This window comes from Poromitra crassiceps (genome assembly GCF_964638095.1).
Source record: "Poromitra crassiceps genome assembly, chromosome: 4".
In the NCBI taxonomy this organism is placed as follows: Eukaryota; Metazoa; Chordata; class Actinopteri; order Beryciformes; family Melamphaidae; genus Poromitra; species Poromitra crassiceps.
Window position 1 is genome coordinate 61,686,157 of NC_139626.1, and position 16,155 is coordinate 61,702,311.

General features: G+C 41.0%; 1 long non-coding RNA gene across 1 annotated transcript; it reads right to left on the reverse strand.

The window, feature by feature from the left end:
• Positions 1–14,473: 14,473 nt before the first annotated feature.
• On the reverse strand, positions 14,474–15,409 carry LOC310775986. The gene is made up of 3 exons (XR_014552686.1): positions 15,088–15,409; positions 14,776–14,930; positions 14,474–14,668 (listed from the first exon to the last, which is right to left on the reverse strand). It is a non-coding gene; the product is annotated as an uncharacterized lncRNA (long non-coding RNA).
• Between the last annotated feature and the right edge of the window lie 746 nt (positions 15,410–16,155).

Consider the following 16,155-nt stretch of genomic DNA (forward strand, 5'->3'; position numbering starts at 1 on the left):
GCACAGCCAAGCGGATGTTGTTATGTAACAGATAATGACACCACACACGCCCTTGAAACAAAAGCGGTTGTTTCACTGTTTGTTTATTTGTGTGTTTGTTTGTTTGTTTGTTTGTTTGTTTGTTTGTTTGCCGTGCAGGGCCCCAATCATGTCCAATACATTCGAGACGGGTGTGTTTGTGGGGCCAAGGGCACCGCTCTGACCCGGCTTTTCTCTGCCTGCTAAATATACAACGCAGCTCCTGTCAGCCATTGTTTTTGTTGTCATTGCGTTTCCCTGGCTGGCTGCTGTGTGTGTGTGTGTGCGTGCGTGCGTGCGTGCGTGCGTGTGCGTGTGCGTGCTGTCGGTGCGTTGGATGAACATGCTCAGTCTCCTGCCTGCCACCCACTGTTTGTCTATTTGGAAATGCAACACAACAATAACACGCGATGAGCTTATTATTATTATGAGCTGATGTATAGAACCTGTGCAGTCCAGCTGCTCTCTGAGCACATGTCATGGGCATGATGGATGGATGAAGCATGCTACAGCTTTAGGTTAGAGTTCTAGACTAGAGAGTTACTTTACCGGGGACCTCCAGGGGGACACCCAGGGGTGCCAGACAGCTGCGGCGGGGGGCCTCCCGGTAAGATAAAGACCAGCAGTGGGTTGCACCAGCTGTGCGTAAGTTGAAACGTAAGCTAGTTTGAACGTAAAGTCTCACTAAGTCCGAGTTTACGCACTACTAAAAATATTTGGGTTGCACCAAGTGAAATAGTTACAACGTAGGCATAAGTTAGAACTTAAATTTTACACCTACGTCTTACTAGGTGTAAAGTCCTCCGTAAAATAGCAGTTGGCACGGATTGCAACTTGACACCGTGGCGCATCGTTGTTTTGCGTCGGTAACGTGTTCTCCGTCATCAATTATTACACCCTTTGATATTTATGACTCACGCTTTTGTTTCCCACAAGCTGCAGCACTGCATACAAATTAAAATAACCGCAACAATTTAGCGAGGCAGGATGGTGGTAAATTAGCCTACAATACTGATAAAGAGCTCACAGATAAACGTTAACAGTAATATGAACCTAAACGAACGTTACTCAATAACGTTCTCATTTGGTTAGTGTTGATGAAATATGAAAGCACTAATTTGCGGTGGGCAACATGTCCTGTTTTCACTCCACTTACTTAAACAACCATAAATAAACACCGTTTCCACCGTGCTTTTCACTGATTGGTCACAGATACTGTACACGTCATTGTCTGCGACACTATTTTGGTTAGTATGGACTTTAGGGTCTACTAGTTAAGATGTAACTTACGTATCCGTGGTGCAACTCAACAAAGACACAACTTTAGTGTCAAACTAACTAGTTTGAACGTAGCAGTTAGTGTGGACTTTACACCCTAACTTAAGACAGAACTTACGTTCAGCTGGTGCAACAGGCTGCAGAGTTCTATGGATTGATGCACAATATTATTATTTTTTAGCTGATATCCGATATGCCAGCCAACCGGGGCCGCAAACGTATTGCAACTGGGCCACCAAATAATTTGCAAAACAAAACGATCTTGGTGATTATTGTTATTATTATTATTATTATTATTATTATTATTATTATTATTATTATTATGAGAATGCATATTAATGCTAGTTATTTCATTTAATATAATTTAATTTGATTTGATTTGATTTCTGTTTCTGTGTGGTGCTGATGGACAGCTCCTTTTACAGGCCCTTTTCACACCAGCCATTTTGTGTCTGGAAGGCAGGGTAAAAACACAGGTGCAACCAAAACATTAATGAGGGCCCCCGGGAGTGGAACACCTAAATGGAATGGACGTTGGAAACCATCATTTATTTAATGGTTTGGTTACACCTGCGTTTGCCCTGCCTTGAGACACAAATTGGCTGTTGTGAAAAGGGTCCCTTCTAGAAGAAAACCTGCTGTGAGAACACATTATACTGTTTACGGTCGGTCAGACGTGGGCCACGAACATTTTTGAGATTCTCAAGTGGACCCCTGAGTCAGAAAAGGTTGGGAACCACTGCGATAGCAATATTTTATAACTATTTTGGTCAATTGCTGATACCGATTCAAAATACATACTACAGCATGCGCTGGGACGCGTCGTCAGTGATGTTAACTGGGGTCGTAAGGTGTTTCGGGTCTGTCGTACATCATACACCCTCGCCCAGTAGACCCAGCCGAGGCCGATTAAGACCCCGACCCAATCCGCTGCAATAGAGCTAGTGCTACACCGCAGCATTGAAAGACCCTTCGGTGCATGGAGGGCTCAGGCCCTGTGGGTTTCTCCCGGCCGCGCTCCTCCTTCGTCTCACCAAACCCTCCCTGGGGAAAAGGCAATCCTACCATGCCGTACCATCATGGCGTACCATGGGCAGAGAGGATGCCTCAAGATAATTTAATAATAATTTCAGAGAACATTGAGTCTCTCTCTCCTTTAGTGGAATGAATTAAGACATTATTATGCCTACTCTTATCGGGATGGCCCACTGGCAGATGCAGACATAAATACAATGCTTTTCAAAATGTACATATTAACGGTGCAAAATAAGAAAACAACAATAAGCAAATAACAACAAATAAACGCCTGGGCTTTATTTACCAAAAATAGTTTCCGGACCCGGCGTCTATAAGGGACCGACGTCTTAGGGGACCGGCGTTTAATTCTTTTTGCATAGAATTCTTGCTCAGCAAAGATTGGAAAGTATCAAATTGCTTATTTAAACCAGTATGATAGTACTTAGTACACACAAGAAGGTAGGTACAGGCAGTTTATTTAAACCAGTATGATAGTACTTAGTACACACAAGAAGGTAGGTACAGGCAGTTTATTTAAACCAGTATGATAGTACTTAGTACACACAAGAAGGTAGGTACAGGCAGTTTTGAACATGCCTAGTATTGTACAAAAAACAAATACCTTAATCATCGTCAACGTCAATTACCGGTATGCTACCAGTTCATTGCTCTCCTCTTCTCCCTCTGCCAAACAGCCATACCATATTTCAAACAAGTAACATTAGCCTACCGCTCACATTAGTGCTGTACGATTAATCGAATCGCAATCGCAGTCAGCACGTGCGATTACATAACCGCAAAAGTGTGCGATTATTATTATTTTTTCACGTCTTTTTGAGTGTGTGTGTGTGTGTGAGAGCCTTCTCTAAACTAACGTTACACGTGATGCAGCAAACACACGTTTCTCTGCCATCACACTGGGCATCAACACTAGCGGGAGACTTCTCCCATGCACTCCCGCAAATAAGTAATGTTATGTGCAGCATGGTTACATATTATCTTACCGAGAGGGAAAGAGAGAACATCCATGATCGCTAACAGCATCAAGCTATGCTAATAACTAGCTAGCCGTTCAGAAACGCATGTAAACAGCCATGTGATTAGTGAGAACGTCAGTAAAATAAGGAGAGAGCTGCAGGTGCTTATGCAGAACTAGTGCACGATTAAGTGCACAGTGGGGATGACCCGCTGTGATGAAGAATATAACGAGATTAACAAGGTTGATAGCAGCAAAACACTGTCGCAGCTGCGAGCAGCAGCACCTCCAGGCTAACTAGTCTGTCACATGACGCCTTCATGGTCCCTCGATAAAGTCTGCAGATGCACGTTACCTCACCTCTCTCTCAAGAAGCGTCATGTGAGTGTGGCGTTTAAGGCCATCTGTCGCTACAAAAGAAATAAGATTCAAGATTCAAGATTCAATCAGTTTATTGCCATGTCAACAAAGTTGATAGGAATTTGTCTTGGTTCACTCTCAAACAAAAAAGACAAGACAGTGCAGCAGCACACCATATACAAACAATAACACAAGAACAAAATAACATTCAGGAACAGTATCCAGCAGCATCGTATTCAGCAGAAGTGCATACAGTTTAAATAAACGGGGTGTATTGGTATTACTGGACAGACATGTAACTAACTTTGCAACTTTGCTGAGCCATCTTCTATGTGCTGTAACACAGTGCAGTTTCTTTTTGTCTGGTGTTTATTTTTTACATGTTTGGGACAGGCAAATGTCTCAAAATGTTTTATTTTTTTGTAAAGATAATTTTATTTCAAATTGTTTTATTTTTTTTAGTTTTAATATATTTTAAATTGTAACATGTTTAATGTATTTTAGTCTGTGATATGTGAAACCGTGGTATTTTTGTCCAAGGTTATCATACCATCAAAAACTCATGCCCGCACAATCATACCGTTTGTTTATTATATCGCAATCACAATCGCAAATCGCAATATTGTCCACCATAATCGCTAATCGCACCTTTCCCCCAAATCGTGCAGCACTAGCTCACATTCAGTTTGTGTTTCATTGGAAAGAAGCAGTTTGATTATAAGCAGCAGGCAGCAGCTAATGTTAGCTAACCAAGCTCTATCGCACAATACAGTGTTGTGCAACAAGCAGACTTACCAAATGTTTCCAATACATGTCTGGTATAATCAATACTGCATGATTGCTGTTCTGCTGACAGAAATGCACTTTCACAACGTCCAACTAACGTTACCGGTAACTTCTCCACCGCTCCCATTTTGTCCTCATGGAAACCCGACAGCGTCTCCAGGAACTAACACGTTGACTCCATCCGTAGCATCAAACAATGTTGGTATGATATACTTGAAACATGTCAGTTATGTAGAAACAAAGTGTAAAACTGTCTGACAGGGGGGAGAAAGTGCAATCTCTCCTAGGGCTGGGCGATATGACGATAGATATCGTTTTCACGATAGAAAATGTATTTCGTTTCATATGATGCTCTATCGTGTATATCGTTGCGTTGCAAATCACACTCTTTATGGCAATATTGTCCATCATTTGGACGACCCTGTGCTTTCGTCATTGTGTTTTCTTTTTGACTCACGTCCACACACGCACCAGACTCTGTCAACAATGATTATGAGTGGCACAAATCAGCCGGTGAGTAGAAAGAGCAGGGAAACGTTAGCTCCACTCTAGTCTCACGTAGTCAGACCCACCATCGAGCGTCGACATCATCAAGCTTCCACGGCTGGCACTGCCGTCCGCCTAGTCTACCCAGGCATTTGCGCTAGGGGTGTCAAAAATAATCGATTATAAGATGCATCGCGATGCGGACCTGCACGATTCTGCATCGATTCACAAATGTCAAAAATCGATTATTATTATTATTATTATTATTATTTTTTTTTTTTTATATAATCAAATAAAATATAATGGAAGTACATCCAGTTGTTTATTTTAATTATGGATCATAATACAATGCAATTCTAAATGCACTTTTATTTTAAAAGTAGCCACACAGTGAGAAAAAAGAAAGTGAGAAAAAAAATCATGTATTCGGGGAAAAAAAGTGATGCATCGATTTAAGATGCATCGAGATGCATCGAGATGCATCGAGATGCATCGATAATCGTTATCGAATCGAATCGTAGCCCTCTGAATCGTAATCGAATCGAATCGTGAGGCCAGTGAAGATTCACAGCCCTAATTTGCGCTGTGTGTGTTTGATCCATATTTTTTGGCAAAACATCTCCTCTCGTCCTCCCAAGGAAATCCATTGAGGAGCCGAAAACCAAACGTCTAGCTTGCTAAAGCTAGCTAGTTAGCTTTAGCTTCCTTGGGTGAGACTGAGAGTTGTGTTGGATAACCGGGAAATCCCGGAGTGGAGTATTTTTGTTCCTTTATAAACAAACTGAGAGAACTGGACTGAACTATAAATAACTTAGGCCATGTCCACACGGAGACGGAAGCAATCTTTTTTTTTCTTGTTTAATTAAGAAAAGTTTTCCATAAACACGGAATCGTTTCAAGAAATGTGTGTATCCACATGAAACCACTGAATACCACTGAAACCGCTGTAGTGTATATGCCAGGCCGGTAAGTGGCGCTGTAACGCTGCCACGTCACAGTGCAACATGTGGTCGTCAAACCTCTCACTTCACTATTCACGAGTATGTCCGTTACACTCAGGGTTTACATTTCATTTCATTTCATTTTGTCCAATATTAAAATATTGGACAATATTACAATTATGTTGTATTAAAAATAAATATTATTTCTATCTAACACTGTTCACTCTGGGACCCGGTTTCAAAAATTAGCGTATTCTCCCAGAACGTATACTCCCAGAACGCTGGTTCCGTCTGGACGAAACGTCTATACGAGAAAAAACTTTAGCAGATACACCTAAACTCGTCTCCGTGTGGACATGGCCTTATTCTACCCGTTTTGCTCTAATGTAATCTTTTGAAAATTGAGCTTGTGGTGTGGTTCAGTTTGTGTTTCATTCTACTGCCTTGCAACTCATTATACATTTGTTTGGGTTGTTAAGTATAGCCATAGTGGGATTTGACTGACAACATTTTAACTGGTTTAACTGCTACATAAATAAATGGCCATGTGGTAATTTTATATAAACTATCAATTGAATTTACAAAAAATAGGCTATATCGTGATGTATTTCGGAATATGAAATCGCCCACCCCTAATCTCTCCTCTTGCCAAACCAGACTGACTGACTTCTGCCAAAAACACATGTCATTAGTGACTGTGAATTCAGTCTGAGCACAACACAAAAACATACCGTAATGGAAAAAAGTACCCGGCGTCTACTCTATTTGGGACCAGCGTTTATTTACCGAAACATTTAGCCAGACTATTGGAAGTTTTATGGGACTTGAACTTAGGTTATGTCGCCGACATGGTGTTGAGTATCGAGGAACTTGACATGCTGTTGAGTATCGAGGAACTTGACATGGTGTTGAGTATCGAGGAACTTGACATTAGGGATGTCGACGGTTAACCGTTAACCGGTTAACCGCCGAGAACGTCTTTGGTCGGTTAAGCATGTCGGTTAAACGGTCAATTTCCATGTTAATTTGCATATAACAGTGTTGCCAATGTGGCGATCCCCCCCCCCTCCTTCGTGGTCAGCAATGTAACATAAGTATATTAAACGATGGGGCAAGTATTAATCAAGCTAGATTTGGAAATAAACACATGGTTCATGTTGATTTTATCTACCCGATGTCTGATCAAACGCATTCCGCAGCGAAGCACACACACAGCTGAACACCTGCTGCAGCCACAGAGTCACTGTGAAGTGAGCGCACTGACTGCCCCGCCCCTCTGCTGCTCATGTCTGAGCCTATGGTCTGAGCACACAGCTCAGATGTGCTCTGTGACCATTTCAGAATGATGAACACACCCAGCGAAACAATCAGCTCATACATGTTCTATAGTTTTGTTAACTCCGTGTGTGCTGTCATTAGCCTACTTTTTCTACGGCCGGGACACACATCTTGCATGTGCGTGTGCGTGGCGTGCTTGCTGCGGCTGGCAACTCTCTCCCTCCCTTCGCAGTGCATGTTCATCATGCACACGCATGCATACGCTCGCACTCAATGATGAAAGAGTAGTTTTTACCGTGTTACAAAAATGACATGAAGCGGTCGAATTGACGATTGAAAAGTATCAATTAACGTTAACGTTACTGTCGGACTGTGCGGCACTCGTTTTTATAATGTTGTGGAGCCCTGCCAGAGAGCACAGCCCTCGCCGTGTGTGTGAAGAGAGAGAGCGAACGGGTGAGACAGAAGCAAACTATTTTTTGCAGATCTCAAAAGCAGGTAAACCACTGTGGGATTAGTGAGACTATTGCTAAAAGAGAAGATACTGTAGTGATGCTGCGCACTTTTTCAGTGCGCCCTGCAGCCTGGGCTGTCATCCGCTCAAACACTACTTCACGGGGCGGCTGCATGTCAATTGACGTGCCCTTAATATGCAATGCGAGCAGTATAGCCTATCGGAGGAATGTTTTTGTTTAGATGGCTGGAGGGTTCAACTTGTCTTCTCGTTTTGTTAATGTGTTTTTTTCTGCTTGTAGATGTAAAAATAAACGCTTTCTACTGAAAAAAAAATCAAGCATTTGGTAGCCTAATGGTTTAATGGTGCACAGACAGTAAAATAGCGCATTTTAATCCTCTCGGTTAACCGACAGTTGTCGGCTAATGAGTGTCGGTTGTCGGTCAAGAAAAATTATGATTTTCGACATCCCTACTTGACATGCTGTTGAGTATCGAGGAACTTGACATGCTGTTGAGTATCGAGGAACTTGACATGGTGTTGAGTATCGAGGAACTTGACATGCTGTTGAGTATCGAGGAACTTGACATGCTGTTGAGTATCGAGGAACTTGACATGCTGTTGAGTATCGAGGAACTTGACATGGTGTTGAGTATCGAGGAACTTGACATGCTGTTGAGTATCGAGGAACTTGACATGCTGTTGAGTATCGAGGAACTTGACATGGTGTTGAGTATCGAGGAACTTGACATGGTGTTGAGTATCGAGGAACTTGACATGCTGTTGAGTATCGAGGAACTTGACATGCTGTTGAGTATCGAGGAACTTGACATGCTGTTGAGTATCGAGGAACTTGACATGGTGTTGAGTATCGAGGAACTTGACATGGTGTTGAGTATCGAGGAACTTGACATGCTGTTGAGTATCGAGGAACTTGACATGCTGTTGAGTATCGAGGAACTTGACATGGTGTTGAGTATCGAGGAACTTGCGCACATCCGCTTACAAACTGTATTAACAGAAACTATCAATGAGGAGGGCTCGCGACACGCGTTTCTTCTGCTCCCATAAACACATTTGAATAGACGGACGAGACTGACGACAGTTTGGGTCCCAGTTGGATCTTCGCCAGGTCGACCTGATGAAGATCCAACTGGGATGTTTCATGTTAAAGCTTTCATCGGCCGATACTGATGGGATGCAGCGGTATGAGTTTTTGACGGTATGATAACCTTGGACAAAAATACCACGGTATCGCGGTATTGCGGACCATCTGTGTTTTTTACAATAGCCGAAATATTCCCATACAGCTGACGTGGTCTTTTTAGATGGGGGGGAAGTTCAGGGGGGTCGTTGCGTTCTCCTGCTTCAGCCATTATCACACACACACACACACACACACACACACGGTTGTAAATACAGTCAGGGAGGGACAGCTCCTCTCTACTGTGCTCTAGTCTAGGTAGGCATGCAGCCAGGGGGAGGGGCCGCGTAAGCTGCACTCTGCAAGCGACCTGGGCACGTTGTTTTGGGGAAACAGCTGATACCGTGGGGAAGGTATGACGGCAAATCTTAGTGGTTTTACCATGACTTTTTCAAACCGCGGTAAACCTTCAAACGGTTTACGGCTGCGTCCCTACTGATGACATGCCGATATCGTGACGGGCATCCTTAACTAGTTCCGTTTTTCCCTTGCATCATTCACGCCAACTAGGTTAAGCACATCAGAATGTCTAAGTCAGTGATACTCAACCCGAGGCTCTAGAGCCACATGCGGCTCCCTTATGGGTAGTTGTGGCTCTTTTATGTCCTACTTCAAATAAATAAATGAATAAATCGGGGCGTCCCGGTGGCTCACCTGGTAGCACGCGCACCACAAAGGCTAGTCCTTCGTGCGGCCGACAGCCCTACTAAAAATACAACACGTTGTGTACCACCCAGGTAGTGTAACGACTAATAATATGTACATCATTAACAAAATACAGTGGGGAACACTTTGGCTAATAGAGAGGCAAAGTGACCGCCTACTTCCTGCTTCAGCACTGTACCAGAGATTTTCACCCGCCACTTATTTTCCCATACACATTTGGTAAAATGCATCTAAAATAGTTTTACTTGTTCAAACCAAACAGTTCAGATATATTTAAAACAAGAGAGACCGCATAACATTTCACTCGGACCAAAGCGTTAAAAAATGCGGATTTAAAGAAAATCTTTTTTCGATGTTGTTTTGTTAGGTTTTGGTCCGAGTCACGAGTGAAATGTTCTATGGTCTCTCCCGATTCTAAATATAGCTGAACCGTTTGGCGTTTGGTTTCACGAAGTAAAACTATTTTTATAAGCATTTTACTAAATGTCTATGGGAAAATAAATGGCGGATAAAAATCTCTGGTACAGTGCAGTGCTGAAGCAGGAAGTAGGCGGTCACTTTGCCTCTCTATTAGCAGAGCAGGAAAAAAAGCACGGCTACACATGAAATATCTTTAAAATGACAAAACTGACTGGAGGGGGGCTTTAACTATTTTTTATAATCGACTACGGTGGAGACTATGGAGATTATACGCCATTTACTTCTTCTGTGGTGTTTTATTTTTTATAATCGACTAGGGTGGAGACTATGGAGATTATACGCCATTTACTTCTTCTGTGGTGTTTTATTTTTTATAATCGACTAGGGTGGAGACTATGGAGATTATACGCCATTTACTTCTTCTGTGGTGTTTTATTTTTTATAATCGACTAGGGTGGAGACTATGGAGATTATACGCCATTTACTTCTTCTGTGGTGTTTTATTTTTTATAATCGACTAGGGTGGAGACTATGGAGATTATACGCCATTTACTTCTTCTGTGGTGTTTTATTTTTTATAATCGACTAGGGTAGAGACTATGGAGATTATACGCCATTTACTTCTTCTTCTGTGGTGTTTTATTTTTTATAATCGACTAGGGTGGAGACTATGGAGATTATACACAATTTACTTCTTCTTCTGTGGTGTTTTATTTTTTATAATCGACTAGGGTGGAGACTATGGAGATTATACGCCATTTACTTCTTCTTCTGTGGTGTTTTATTTTTTATAATCGACTAGGGTGGAGACTATGGAGATTATACGCCATTTACTACTTCTTCTGTGGTGTTTTATTTTTTATAATCGACTAGGGTAGAGACTATGGAGATTATACGCCATTTACTTCTTCTTCTGTCGTGTTTTATTTTTTATAATCGACTAGGGTAGAGACTATGGAGATTATACGCCATTTACTTCTTCTTCTGTGGTGGTTTATTTTTTATAATCGACTAGGGTAGAGACTATGGAGATTATACACCATTTACTTCTTCTTCTGTGGTGTTTTATTTTTTATAATCGACTAGGGTAGAGACTATGGAGATTATACGCCATTTACTTCTTCTTCTGTGGTGTTTTATTTTTTATAATCGACTAGGGTAGAGACTATGGAGATTATACGCCATTTACTTCTTCTTCTGTGGTGGTTTATTTTTTATAATCGACTAGGGTAGAGACTATGGAGATTATACGCCATTTACTTCTTCTGTGGTGTTTTATTTTTTATAATCGACTAGGGTGGAGACTATGGAGATTATACGCCATTTACTTCTTCTGTGGTGTTTTATTTTTTATAATCGACTAGGGTGGAGACTATGGAGATTATACGCCATTTACTTCTTCTGTGGTGTTTTATTTTTTATAATCGACTAGGGTGGAGACTATGGAGATTATACGCCATTTACTTCTTCTTCTGTGGTGTTTTATTTTTTATAATCGACTAGGGTAGAGACTATGGAGATTATACGCCATTTACTTCTTCTTCTGTGGTGGTTTATTTTTTATAATCGACTAGGGTAGAGACTATGGAGATTATACGCCATTTACTTCTTCTGTGGTGTTTTATTTTTTATAATCGACTAGGGTGGAGACTATGGAGATTATACGCCATTTACTTCTTCTGTGGCGTTTTATTTTTTATAATCGACTAGGGTGGAGACTATGGAGATTATACGCCATTTACTTCTTCTGTGGTGTTTTATTTTTTATAATCGACTAGGGTAGAGACTATGGAGATTATACGCCATTTACTTCTTCTTCTGTGGTGTTTTATTTTTTATAATCGACTAGGGTAGAGACTATGGAGATTATACACCATTTACTTCTTCTTCTGTGGTGTTTTATTTTTTATAATCGACTAGGGTGGAGACTATGGAGATTATACGCCATTTACTACTTCTTCTGTGGTGTTTTATTTTTTATAATCGACTAGGGTAGAGACTATGGAGATTATACACCATTTACTTCTTCTTCTGTGGTGTTTTATTTTTTATAATCGACTAGGGTAGAGACTATGGAGATTATACACCATTTACTTCTTCTTCTGTGGTGTTTTATTTTTTATAATCGACTAGGGTGGAGACTATGGAGATTATACGCCATTTACTTCTTCTTCTGTGGTGGTTTATTTTTTATAATCGACTAGGGTAGAGACTATGGAGATTATACGCCATTTACTTCTTCTTCTGTGGTGGTTTATTTTTTATAATCGACTAGGGTAGAGACTATGGAGATTATACGCCATTTACTTCTTCTTCTGTGGTGTTTTATTTTTTATAATCGACTAGGGTAGAGACTATGGAGATTATACGCCATTTACTTCTTCTTCTGTGGTGTTTTATTTTTTATAATCGACTAGGGTGGAGACTATGGAGATTATACGCCATTTACTTCTTCTTCTGTGGTGTTTTATTTTTTATAATCGACTAGGGTAGAGACTATGGAGATTATACGCCATTTACTTCTTCTGTGGTGTTTTATTTTTTATAATCGACTAGGGTGGAGACTATGGAGATTATACGCCATTTACTTCTTCTTCTGTGGTGTTTTATGGCAGTTGGCATCCTTTATGTTGCATTACCGCCTCCTTCTGGATTCATCCATCCACTGTTTCTCCACACTCTCGATCCTTCTCGAACCCCAGTGTCCCCAATAACTCAGCGTCCCCGTCCATCCTCTTTTCCACCCACACCGCTGCCCAGCCATTTAGCCCATTTTAATTGAGATGAATCATTTAGTCTCTTAAAACAGACTGTATCATCTACATCTGGCGAATGCAGCTATATACAGTCTGTACGTTACACCCCCAGAACATGCACAAGGAAGTTGGGAAAAAAACCTTCAGACTGGAAGGAAGTTCTACGGAATCCGACCAATCACGACACGCGAATGCGGCATATTGGATTCTGATTGGACTAATGAGCGGAAGACCCGCCTTTCTGCCGGCATATTGGATTCTGATTGGACTAATGAGCGGAAGACCCGCCTTTCTGCTTCCCATTCCGGTTGGTGCATGATTCTCCCCCACGAAGTACAGACGGTATGGCGGAAGCATTTGAAAATTGCGGAAGCCAACTCGTCTGTTCTAAGAGACTATGAATCATTTAGACACATTTTGAAGAGAAGAAAAGAAAAAAAAAAACTAAAATGATCTCATTCCAGCTTCTTAAAATGAATATTTTCTGGTTTCTTTAGTCTTCTGTGACAGCAAACAGATTATCTTTGGGTTGAGGGCTGTTGGTCACAACAAAAGAAGACATTTGAGGATGTCGTCTTGGGCTGAACGACTGATCGATTAGACGAGAAAATAATCCACAGATGAATCAATAATGAAAATAATCGTTAGTTGCAGCCCTAATTGAAGGAATAAAGGAGGGAGGGAATGAGGGGTTGAGGGAAGGAAGGAAAGGGAAGAAGGGGGCAAGGGAGGGAACGAGGTGTGACGTTGGGAAGGAGACTAGGGGTGTCACTGTGTACTAGGGGTGTCACGATACACTCAGTTCACGATACGATACGTATCACGATACTGGGTTCACGATAACGATACGATACGATACGATTTTAACAATATTTTTTTAAACTTGAATAATGACAATATATGACTGGAAAAGTAGTATTTTATTTGAAATGCACAAATACAAAACATGCTGTTGTGGGAAATTGTTATTACAATAACAACTAGAAAAAACATGAGATTGGAGATAAGGCTTATCTTGAAATAGAATGAGTTACACCGTCACTTAGATTTACTTTGAACTAAAAGGTTTCTCAGCAGTATAAATTCTCATTATGCATCTTCAGTTTTTCTTCAAACTCAAACAACAAGACTTTTCTTAATCTATTTTTTATGCATCTTCAGTTTTTCCTGTCAAGTAAACAGTTTTGCCAGAAACTCAATTGAATGGTTTCTCTCCTGTATAACTTCTAATGTGTCTCTTCAGAGACTTGTTCAACTGAACTACTTTCCACACATTGAACTTCAACAAACAAAGACGTTTCTTAGTCTATTTTTTGAAAAAAAAAAAAATTTTTTTTTTTTTTTTTTTTTTGCGATATGAGATTTCATCTCAACGATACATATCGTGACGTTTTACTATCGCGAAATTTCGTGGGACGATATATTGTGACACCCCTACTGTGTACTGTACACGGATAACCGGATACTAAATCATATTATCAGATCAGATTTTGGCCGATGCCGATAACCGATACTAAGATTGCTGTTATGGCCGATAACCGATATTTACGGATGTCGATATGATCTGTAGGGTTGGGTACCGTTCACATTTGAATCGATACCGGTACGGTACCGGTACCTGGAATTCGGTACGGTACCAAAAACGGTACCTTTTTCGATACTTTTTTGAGTAAAAAAAAAAATTTTTTTTTTTTTTTGCTACAACAAAAATGTACAGTTTCTAAAACAAATAAGTCCAAACTTCTCAATTTCAACATTGTTCTTTATTTAGATTTTTTTTTGTTTAGCAGCAGCACCCAACAAAATAAAACCCCTCCCTCCCTCCCTCTTCCCTCCCAAACCAAGAGTTTACTTGTGCAAGGTAATGGTCTGCTCCATCCATCAGCGGTCACTGCAATATGGTCAACTGCCCTGAGTTCCTCCTTCACATTCTTCTTCTCAACACGACACCAAGCTGGAATAAGTGTGTTTGTGAGAAGGTCTCTGGAGGGAGGGGAGTATTTTGGGTTCAGGGTCCCTGTCATCTCCCTATATATAGACAATAAAAATAACTATTGTTAGTAACTTAGCTTACTCTATGAATATCACACACACACACACATTATCACCCATTTATACATAAATAAATAATTTACCTGAACCATGGAGACTCCACCGTTGCGAAGGGCAACATGCCTTTTACAATGAAGGCAGTCACTGGCCCTGTGGCACTCATTTACTTTCTGCCGGGGTAAAGCTGCTTTCTTCGCCAGGGTGAAGGGTGTCTCCTGTGCGACTCTCACACGGTGGCCTAGCAAAGAAAGCAAGAGTGTAACGTTGAATAACACGTCTCACGGTGACACGAACTGAGGATAATAATAACGTTAGCAACGCTAGTTACGCTACTAAACATGCTAAGCTATAAGCTACAACTATCCAGCTAACGTTAGCTAATTAAATGACGTTACCTGATGTTGAAGAAGTCGACGCCTCACTTGCGACACTTGAAGTTTCGTCGTCGTCGCTGTCCGTTTCAGCTAACGAAGCAGAGGAGCTGCTGGCTGTAGGTGCTTTGCTGCTGGTGGGGCTGCAGCGTCCACCCTCAGGCTATCGAACACTTTACAGTCTTCCGCATTTAAAAAGATTTTATGCTTGACCAAGTGTTTCCTCAAGTTAGAGGTGTTCCCCTGGCCAGCTTTGCACTTCGCATCGCAAATGTTACAGCGAGCGTTGTCTGAGTCTATCTTTGTGAAGTGTAGCCAGTGCCACACTTTGGACCGCAAGCGAGAGGCCATCTTCTTCTCTTCAGCTTGTTTTGGCAGTGACGTGATGACGTAATCCACCCTCGTGTGTGTTGCCTTCAAGTTTGCGTCGGAATTTCTATCTCGCTCGCTGTCTTTGTATCACTGAGATGCGTTCAAGTACCGACATTTTTAAATTATAATAGAAAAAAAAAAGTACCGAAATGAGGTACCGTTTCATGTCATGTGAACTGATACTCGGTAGTACCGCCCACTTTCGGTCGGTGCCTGTAAAAGTACCGAGTTCGGTACCCATCCCTAATGATCTGTATAAAAACACATTTCTATGATAATAACATTTTGTACCTACTGAAAAACACATGTAAACACTGAATTTGAAAAAGTTATACATTTCTTTATTTCAAAAACATTTGTAAAAGCCCATAAATCATAGATTTACTGCATTATTTCATCTCAATGTGAAGAATTTGGCTGATACCGATAACCGATATTAACATTGCAACATTGGGCCGATACCGATATGTTAAAAAATGACTAACATCGGCCGATACCGATATGATTGCCGATAGGGATGGGGCCGATCCGATCCAATATCGGTATCGGGTGCCGATATGGCACTAATTCACGGATCGGATCGGATCGGAATTGGAATTTTTTTTTTTCTTTCTTTTTTTTTCTTTTTTTTTTTCTTTTTTGCAATTCCAGCACACAGCTGGCCGTAATTTGTGTAATAATGTATAATAGTATCCTTCTTTGCCTTGTATATTTTCTTAA